A 10,489-nucleotide genomic window follows, 5' to 3' on the forward strand; every position below is an offset into this window, starting at 1 on the left:
TAATTAAGAAGAGTTACTTCCTAAGGCTCTTGCAGATGCCCGTGGAAACTGCTTGAGAGTTTCTGCTCAATACTAGAACTTATCACAGATGTATCTAAAGCCCAACTGAGATCAGTGCCTAATGGTGCAAGGTGCTGTCTACACCCAGGGCACGAGACAGTTCCTGCTCTGGAGAGTTTACATTCTGAACAAAGGGCAGAGGAAAGAAGAAGTGTTATCCTCATTCTGGAGACAGGGCTATGAGGCACAGAGAGTTTGACCCATAGCCTCAGAAGTATTTAGGTTTTAAATTCCATTATTTTAATAGGAATTAGGCACCTATTTACTCTGCAGGACCTGGGGTTAGAGCTGAGTTGTCCAAGGTCACGTGTGGATAGAATCCATGTCACCTGCATCCCAGGCTCATGTTACCCCAAGACCACCCTCCTTCTTGTTCTCTTCAATGTCTCTTTCCTTTTATTTATTTTTTTTAATTTAGTCAAATTAGCACAAACAACTTACCCATTACAAATCCTCACATTTTTAGATGGAAAAGGGTTGGTTAATAAGCTGTTTTATCTCCTTCTACCTTACTTACCTGACCCCCTGTCCCTACTATCTGAGTGCCACGCTGCAATGTATTTATCCTCCTAACACCCCTCGCTGGTAAGGAAATGTGAATTAGGGGGAAAAACCGCAGTCACATGGGCAGAGCTCCACTGCATGGTATAATGCAAATAGCTAAACTGAGCCCCACTGAGGTGACAGAAAACTTCTCCTAAAAGCCAGTTTTCAATGCCAGGTTAGTCCAAGTGTCTCCTCCCACAGGGACACGTCGGTACTGCAGCGGGGTGCATGCCACTCAGCCGGGTTAATGGTGTTAAAACGAGCTTTGTGGCAGTGGAGGCTCAGGCTAGGTGCCCAAATTCAGCCCAAAGGTGGGGGGGGGGAGGACTCTGAGCCTGGGAGGCTAGCCTAAGCCTCTGCTAGTGCTGCAGGGTCTAGGCTATTTTTAGCACACTAGCTGGAGTGGAGGTAGTGTGAGTCTGTGTTTGTTTGGGCCGGGGGCATGGTCTTAGCTGCAGCGTAGCCATAACCCTAAGAGGGGATGTCAACTTAAAGAGTTCTGCAGTTACTTGCCTTAGTGCTCCTGCTACCTTGGTAAAGTGAGCTGTAGACCCCTCCACCCTCAACCCCCCCCCCCCCCCACACGCACTAGTGCAGTGCCTAGATGAAATCCTTGTCTAGATGCTGCAGCTTAAATCACTGCATAGCTCAAGTGACTTGTTGCTGAGCTTGCATACAAGCAGCTGGTTGGAGCCATGCAGTGAAGTGTGTTGAGCATGTGAGATAAAAAGCTGCCCCTTGGTCTGTGTCTGTATTATACACGTGTACAACCACGGGGGAGGGTGATTGCACTGCTGTGCCTGCGGTCTCCGTATTGCCATTTAGGGTTTAGCCTGATTCCAGGTGTGCAGATTCCCTCCCATGGGCAACCATAGCCTTTACCTACACAGCAAGATTTTTTTTTTTATGTATCAGTGCTAAAAAAAACCCCACCAAAAACCCCACCTAAAAGGCCTTTGACTTAGCTGTGGGGGAGGGGACTCAAGCTTTTTCAGTTTCTGGAGCAGTATCTTTCCTCTGACATGGTCTGTAAAAAATGCTTTGAAAAATTAAATGTGGTGGTTAACGTGTAACTGGGTACTAAGCCTTTATATGTAAAAAGAAATCCATTAACGTAGGTTGGGGGTGGACAGGCAGGTTCAGAACAGGATTAAAAACTATCCAAAAGGTTTATCTAACCTTGAACACAAACGCATGTTCTCTCTCACTCACTCGTCTATACATAACTAAAACAAAATTTTATTTTTGTGAAAAAAATTACACATCAGAAAACTGTTCATGGTGTTGTTGAAAACTCAAATAAAAGCTCTGGTTTGTTTTTGACAAGTGAAAGTTTTTCACCTTGTGGGTTTTTGACCAAAACATAAAATATACATTTGTAACCGGGGGAGAGAATCCCTCATTACCTGAGCAGCTGTAACTTTGTGGTGTGGGAAAAGACCCTGCCCTCTCCATTGAAACACAGTCAGCAGTATGAAGTTCAACACTGCCAGAGGCCTCTCTGCTGCGCCTCAGGTGCTGTTGAGCTCCCACCTGAGCCACAGAGCGCAGCTGTGATTATGGGAAGGTCCGGCAGGGGGTATGTGCATAGGTGGATAAACATCCACATTTGTGAAGGCCTCATGGACCTCGCTCCAGCTCCCTTTGCCCTATTACTAGCCAAGGCGGAGGGGTTTTAAAATAACCATGTTGCACCTCCACAGTTTGCAGTCACTCTTCAGGGGCATGTGCCACATATTCAGTATTCCAGCAATAAGTACACCTCTACCCCGATATAATGCGGTCCCCGAGAGCCAAAAAATCTTACCGCATTATATCTGAATTCGTGTTATATCGGGTCACGTTATATTGGGGTAGAGGTGTATGGTCAGAATGGGGCAGCCACCCAGGGTGGAAAAATGCAAAAAAGAAGGGTAGGGGGGCACAAATATGCCTGCTCTCCAAAGGCGCTAAAAAGCCTAGTTAGGGCTCCAAGTATGGTAGCCAGCATACAACCCCTTGTTACCCTAATATCCAAACACCTTTAATTAAGTCTCACAACACCCCTCTGTGGTACAAGAGCACTGTTATCCCCATTTTACAGGTGGAGTAAACAGGCCCATCTCCTCAGTGTACATAGGCACCTAATGCCCATTGAAACTAGTGCTTGCCCAACATTACTTAGGAAGTCTGTGGCAGAACAGGACCTTGAACCTGGGTCTCATAAGGCCCAGCTGACTGCCTTAACTACTGGACCATCCTTTCTCACTGAACCGTAAATGGATACTATCAGGGGCAAGTGGAAACCTTGGCCTGGTGCAGCTTCATAGCATGCACGGCAATGACAGAAGACTGTTTGACTGATTTCCATGAAATGCACGATAATAAGCCACAAAACAACACTGTCAGCTATACAGCCTTGCAGCACAGCAGGACTTCAGGACCTCACTGTGGTGCACAGTACAGGCTGCTGGCAATGAACATTAAAATGAAGACCAGTGCACAAACACTGGCTAAACAACAACAGCGTCATTATGCTGGTCAGCCCTAAGCAGCAGGCCTTCTGTCCGCTGCATTAGTTTGTTTCCAAGGAAGAGTGGGTGGTTAAAAAAAACAAGCTAAATGGCATTAAAACAGGGTTGGCGTTAAGCCCCTCAGAGCAAGTAAATGTCACTGAAATGAGACCCTTGCACCAAACTACACGTAGTTGCTCTGTAGCGCCTTTTTCACAACCGCATCATTAGTAGTAGTACTACTGACATGTTTCCTCATACAGGAGAAGCAATTGCATTTGGCTTGTTCCTGTCCATGGCAGCCAGGCACGTCCATTACAACTAACACAGTCCATGTGCCAGCATGACTTGGGGGAGGAGGGCAGGTCTCTCTCAAACACACACGGTCATAGAACCCTTCTACTACCATGAGGCGTGCACAAAGGGGGCCAGATAGAAAACCACAACCATGCAGAAAGGATTGGACGGGACCACGGAAGCCTTGGCCAAGTGGGCCATTGATGAATCCAGCAGCAGGTGACCTATGGACCATGTTTGGAGCGCTACTGAGAGCATATACCTAGGCACTGGTTCCTTGCAGTCCTTCCCAGAGCATTGGCACCGAGCTGGGCATATTCCCCAGCGTCCAGCTACATTCACTAGAGGATCGTCCCTTTTCCCCTAGTGCTGCTGTTAACCAGTTCCTTCTACTAAAAGGGAAGGGTGCCAAAGTTTAATGTGAGGTAAAGGTGAATTTGTCCTTTGTCTCAGACCATTGTGTACTGGCCTCATACAGAAAAATACACCACTACTGCCACACAAAAACAACACCACTTCTTTTAGTTCAAGCTGTAGTCCTACCCTTTTGGCTGCAAAGGCCCTTGAATGACTTGCTTGTTGAAACAGATTTCTCACAAAGGAGGCTACTGGATGTTTACTGCTGAAGTCCTGACTAGCCCCCAGGTAGGTTTTATAACCTATAGATATTCTTGCACAGACATACGTAGGAGCCAGCTGTTTTTCTTTATTTTAAGTTTTCCATCCTGAACTTGTACAGGTGGGAAGATGAACCATTAGCGAGTCTGCCCATTCAGGCACCCAACTTTCCACCTTCGAGTTTGTTGCTGGGATTGGCCATCCAGGGGCAGCTTGCCACAGGGGCTCATTTGGTGAGCCTGCAGGAGCACCAGCCCTCTGGCCTCGTCCCCTGCTGCTCATTCTGTTCCTGCCCACCCGCCCCTCAGCCCTGCTCCTCTTCCCCCTGAGGCCCCGCCCCCGGCCAGGCTGTATTACCGAGCTGGTGTAGAGTGAGTATATAATCCCCTTCCCCTCCCACCACGTGAGCCACTCACCTGAGCCCCATGCAGTGCTGGCCAAAGCCCTTCTCCCTTTCCCTCCCGCACAGAGCTGGCCCGAGCCCCCTCTCCCATCCCTCCCTCCAGGGCCAGATTAACCTTTTGTTGGTCTGGCACCAAACATACCCATGGGACCCCCGCTGGGCGCAATGGGGCATGGCATGGGGGGGGGGGGCAGAAGAGGTCAGTCCCCAGAGCAAGGGCCAGCCAGGGCAATGGGGCACAGTGCACCAGGGGCGGCCCCACTCCACCCAGCCCAGCATGAGGACACTGATTATAAACAGGCAGCCGCCAGGCACACTCTGGCCTACCCAGTCCTGTGCGGCCAGTGTGTCGCTTCCCCTCAGGGGTTGGCCAAAGTTGTGCCACACTCCCCCTCCCCCCCCCCAGCACCCCCTCTATGCCCAGCGCTCACCACTGGTCCCGGGGTGAGGATCGCTCTGGCCCCTTGGGAGCGACGCAATCAGTCAGGCTGGCGTGGGGGCCTGTGGCTGAGCACCCCCAAACACACACACCCCGCTGCTTTCCCCCCTCACTGGCCAAGACCAGCCCGGCCTCTGCACTGGTCCCAAGTGACTTCAGCCCCAGGGAGACAGGCAGGACCCCACAGGTGGTGGGCAACAGAGACTGCTCGGCGCCGGAGCCATGATGGAGGGGGGCAAACCCCTAGGAAATGAGCCCCAAAAGCTCGCCTACCCCAGCCGCATCCACCAGCCCCGCGGCCAGCAGCCCACATGGCAGAGCCCGGCTGCTGGGCGACGAGCCCCCTACAGTGGGACCTGCTGGCTGGGAGCCGCTCACACAGGGAGGCCTGGGCGCTGGACTGCCCCAGGTGAGGGGCCAGACCCAGCCATGTGGATGGGTTAGACAGGTCCATGATGGGCCCCTTCCCAGTGCGGGCCCGGCGCCATTGTAAACCTGGTACTGTCCCACTCCCCTTCCCTTGCAGAGCTAGCCCAAGCCCCCCGCTCCCTTCCCCCACAGAGCACCAGCCTGAGCCACTTGACTCAGCCCCCTCCTCCCCTGCACAGGGCTGTCCCAAGCCCCGCTGCTTACACTGACCCCCTCTCCCCCCGCGAGCCCCTTTTTGGCAAAACTGGGCTTTTATATAGTTTGCTCTTGCCAACTGGTGATCAGTGGGCAAGAGCAAATGGGACAAATGCCCAGTTTTGCCATAAAAGTTGAGCCATCCGAGGCCAAAAGAGGATGTATGGTTACCTTAGGCCAGGGGGGTCCCAAACTTTTTCAGTTGTGCCCCCTCCCCCCCCCAACCTGGAGCTGGGGCCAGAGCCAGGAGCATAGCCAGTGGTCGCGGTGGGGGTTGGGGGGGGGGCTGCATTTGGGGGTTGGGAGTGGGGCAGGAGGTGTGGCTTGGGGGTGGGGCGGGGCTGGAGCAGAGCTGGGGGAAGAGCAGGGCTTGGTGGCTCACCCTCCCCACCCCACAGCCCCCATGGAAGCTGACCCGGGCTCCCCCCCCGAACATTCCTCCATGCCCCCCTGGGGAGGGTACACCCCACAGTTTGGGGACAACTGTCCTAGATTGCAGTAAGCGCCATCCAGGGAGCTCAGGCAGCTGTGGGGAGCCCGGGGAGCCCTGGGTAGGGGACCGGGAGGCCCAAGAACAGCCCCTGGCCCCTGGCCCTGCCCCCCTCCCCAAGAGCACATCGCCCAGGACAGGTGGAGGGTCCAAGGCTTCCCACAGTGGCCGGGACTCCCTGGGCAGCTCTTACCACAGCCCCAGCTCCTGGCCAGGCCAGGGGAATGGGGTCTTGGGGATGGGAAGGAGCCGGGGTGGGGCCCCGTGGCAGGGAGGGCTCTGGGGAGCCCAAATGTTCTTTGTGCTCAGGGCCCCAGTAAATCTTGTGAACATCAATTCTGTAACTAATATGGTCCTGTAACAACTGGGGGGCTGGTTTGAAGCCTGCAATAGGAGGTTGGGGGATGGCGGGAGGGAGGAAGGCAAGTTCAGTTTTCCGTACTATTTTATTTTTCCTTATTAAAGAAATTAGGTCAGTCATTCCTTTAAGGCTCAGCTCTGATCGCTTCTGTGCTTGAGTCTGTTTGGCAATGCAGCAAAGTAGCTGTAGATGCAAAATGCTGAATGGGGCCAGTTCAGTATTTTCCAAGCACACTGTATGCTAAAGGGCAACCAACCTCTGCTTAAGCAGCAAGCATTTCTCTTGAAACTGCTGGTTCAACTACAGCTGCATTGTCTGCAGCAGCCACCTAAAGCCAGAGTCCCAACAGTGAACTGTGCTCCCGCAAACGCTCAGAAATGAGAGATTTGCTGAGCAGTAAGGGAAGAATACGTTAGGGTTACCATATTTCAGCAAGCAAAAAAGAGGACGGGAGGAGCCCCGCCCTAGCCCGGCCCCTGCCCCTCCCACTTCCCACCCCCCTCAAAACCCCCAACCCTCCCCCCCGCTCCTTGTCCCCTGACTGACCCCTCCTGAGACCCTCCCCCCAATCCTAACTGGCCACCTAGGACCCTACCCCCTACCTGTGCCCTGACTGCCCCAACCCTTATCCACACCCCCACCTCCAGACAGACCCCTGGGACTCCCACGCCCCATCCAACCACTCCCCACCCCCTGACAGCCCCCCCCCGAACTCCTGACCCATCTAAACCCCTCTGTTCCCTGTCCCATTGACTGCTCTGATCCCTCTCCCCACTCCTGCCCCCTGACAGCCCCCGCCCCCAAGAACTCCCAACCCCCCCCCCCTGCTCCTTGTCCCCTGACTGCCCCCTCCTGGGACCCCTGCTCCTAACTGCCCTCCACAACCCCACCCCCTACCTAAGCCTCCCTATTCCTTATCCCCTAACTGCCCCCCAGGATCCTACCCCCTACCCGTACCCTGACTGCCCAAAACCTTATCCACCCCCCCCCCAGAAAGCCCCCCCCAAACTCCCGACCCCCCCCATCTCTTGACTTCCCCCTCCAAAACCTCCCTGCCCCTTCTCCGACCCCCTGGCTCCCTTGTCGTTGGCCTTCGGTTCGCCTAAGGTCTCTCTGTGAGCTTGCTCAGGAACTGTCTGAGCCGTTCTCCCGGCCCGCTGGGCAGCAGTGGGGGAGGAGCTCCAGACTGCCGGAGGTGAATGCAGGGAGGGAGGGAGGGAGTGAGCTCTGCTGCAGGGGGGAGGAGGGACTCTCTCTCGCTGTCGGAGCCCCATGTAAGTGGCACCATCCGGCTGCCCTGTTAGCCGCGCGTGCTCTGTGTGGGGGGGGGGTAGGGGGAAAGTCCGAACATTAACAAATTCCCCCCCGGACGCTATTTTTAGTTCAAAAATCCGGACATGTCCGGGGGAATCCGGACGAATGGTAACCCTAGAATACATGCCGTCAAATCCCACATTGCCTCAACTGTCCGCATTAGGGTTCCACCTGCCAGGGAAATGGGGTGGGGGAACCTGAACAACCAGCCGCACTACTTAGACCCCAGTCCTGCTCCTTTCTCGCAGCTGGATTTTAATAAACAGAAACAAGAGAGAAAAGAAGAATTCAAACACATCCTGGGGAAAAGCACAAGGGATGTAGGAGAGGAGACGAGAGGACCACAATATATGGGATTGCCCATGAGTCATCTGCACTTGTCCTATGTCCCATTTTATCTGGCCACAGCCTTAAGTAGCAGCAGTAGAAAACCAGGAGTATATCTACACTGGCTTGTGCCATCCAAATTTAGAACCTGCCATCTCTGGCTCAATCGAAGTGGGACAGCTGAACTGGCAAATAATATTCAATCAAATATTACTTTTAATTAAAAATGATGGCTATCCTACCTCGTTGGTAGTCCTTAAAGGTCAAATCCCGCTCAATTTACTCAATAAGACGAGTCATGTAAATAAGGCCAGCTGGATTTGAGCCGAAGACGCTTGAGCAGAACAGCTTACTGCAACCATTTTGCTGTTCTCTGGTTAGCAAAATTGGAAGTTGCTGCTTCTGATGTAGTAGAAATATGGTGTGCTAAAAAAATTGTTTCTCTATATCAGCATCCTGGATGCGCTACACAGGAATGTGCACGGCTTTGGGGGTGGACGTATGACCAGTGTCGTAGAGCAAAAAGCAGTACTGGGTTTATAATGGCACCAGTGGCTCCATGGCACTGGGCTAGGGTTGCCAACTTTCTAATCACACACAATCAAACACCCCTGCTCTGCCCGCTTCTCCGAGGCCCTGCCCCTTCCTTGAGCCCCTCCCACTTGCTCCAGCCCCCCTCCCTCCATCACTCACTCTTTCCCATCCACATGCACTGGGACAGGGGTTGGCATGCAGGAGAGGGTATGGGCTCTGGCTGCGGGTGCAGGCTCTGGGGTGGGGCTGAGGAGTTTGGCATCTGGGCTCTGGCTGGGGATGTGGGGTTTGGGGATGCAGTAGGAGGCTCTGGGCTGGGGCAGAGGGTTGGGGTGTGGAAGTCAGCTGGGGGGTGTGGGCTGTGGGGCTGGGGATGAGGGGTTTGGGGTGCGGGAGGGGACTCTGGGTTGGGGCAGGGGGTTGGGGTGCAGGGGTGTGTGTGTGTGAGGGCTCTGGCTAGAGGTGGGGGCCGCAGGTTTGGGGTACAGGAGGGGGCTCCGGGCTGGGCAGGGGTTTGCGGTATAGGAGGGGGTGTGTGGGCTCTGGGGTGGGGCAAGGGATGAGGGGTTTGGGGCAGGGTTGTGGGAGGGGGTGCAGGGTCCCTCTGTCCTCTAGGCACATGGGCATCCAGGCGGCTGCCTTCACGCCCTCAGGCACTGCCCCCCACCCCAACGCAGCTCCCATTGGTCGCAGTTCCTGGCCAATGGGAGCTGTGGAGCTGACACTGGGGGCGGGGCCAGCATACAGAGCATCCCAGTCCCTGGCCACGCCAATGCCTAGGGGTCGCAGGGACCTGGCGTCTCCTTCCAGGGGCAGTGCAGAGCCAGGGCAGGTAGGGAGCCTGCCTTAGCCCTGCGCCCCTGCTGCGCTGCCAACTGGACTTTTAACGGCCCGGTCGGTGGTGCCGCCTGGCGCTGCCAGGGTCCCTTTTTGACCAGATGTTCCTGTTGAAAACCAGACATCTGGCAACCCTACACCAGATCCACACTTGGGAAGGGGCCCATAACCCCAGATCAGGTGTGTGGGGTGAGCGCAGCAACTTCTGCCCTGAACAGAGCACACAGAGGCAGCGAGCAGCAGGCAGTATGGTGTAGCGGCCCTACCTCCCTCCAGCAGCTCAGACCATTTCACAGCTGGGGGAAGGGGGCTCAGCAGGCCTGGGTCTGGAGTTTCTGGCTGCCGCGTAGTCAGCTGGGCTCCCCCGTGGCACCTGCGTGCAGATCGCACAATCCCTGTCTCCTCCCTGGGCTCTTGGGCCCCTGCCAGCCCGGGGGCAGGTCTGGCAGGATTGTGCTGCACACGCAGCTTCCCCACCCCGAGTGCCTGCCTGAGCCCTGACATTATTCGAATGCGGAGGCCGGGGAGTGTGGGGGTCCCAGACCATGCTGGGCAGGAGGCAGCACTGGCACCCAGCAGGTGAGCACCCCGACCAGTGGGTGCTCCTTGCTCCAGGTAAGCCTCTTCAGCCCGGATCCCGTGGAGCAGCTGGATCCCCATCACCCCATCCCCCACCAGCCCCCGGGGGAGACCCAGCGCCCCCTCCCCCATCTGTCCCACCAGCACCCCCGGGGGAGACCCAGCGCCCCCTGCCCAATCCCCCCTACCAATGCCCCAAGGGAGAACCAGCGCACCCACCTCATCTTTCCCACCTGCACCACCGGGGGAGAACCAGCACGCCCGCCCCATCTCCCCTACTAGCACCACCGGGGGAGAACCAGCACACCCTGCCCCATCTCCCCCACCAGCACCCCTGGGGAGACCCTTCCCCCCTTTGCCCCCATCCCTCCCACCAGCGTCCCTGGAGGAGACCCATCATCCCCTGCCCCATTCCCCCACCAGCGCCCTGGGGGGAGACTGGACCTCCCACAGCCCCCTCCACTCTATTCCCCCACCAGCACCCCTGGGGAAACCTGAGCTCCCCTGGTCCACGTGTGGCCCGGCCCGGTTTAGTTCAGTTCAGAGGAGAACAGGAGCAAAGCAACAG

Source organism: Malaclemys terrapin, chromosome 5 (assembly GCF_027887155.1).
Source record: "Malaclemys terrapin pileata isolate rMalTer1 chromosome 5, rMalTer1.hap1, whole genome shotgun sequence".
NCBI lineage: Eukaryota > Metazoa > Chordata > Testudines > Emydidae > Malaclemys > Malaclemys terrapin.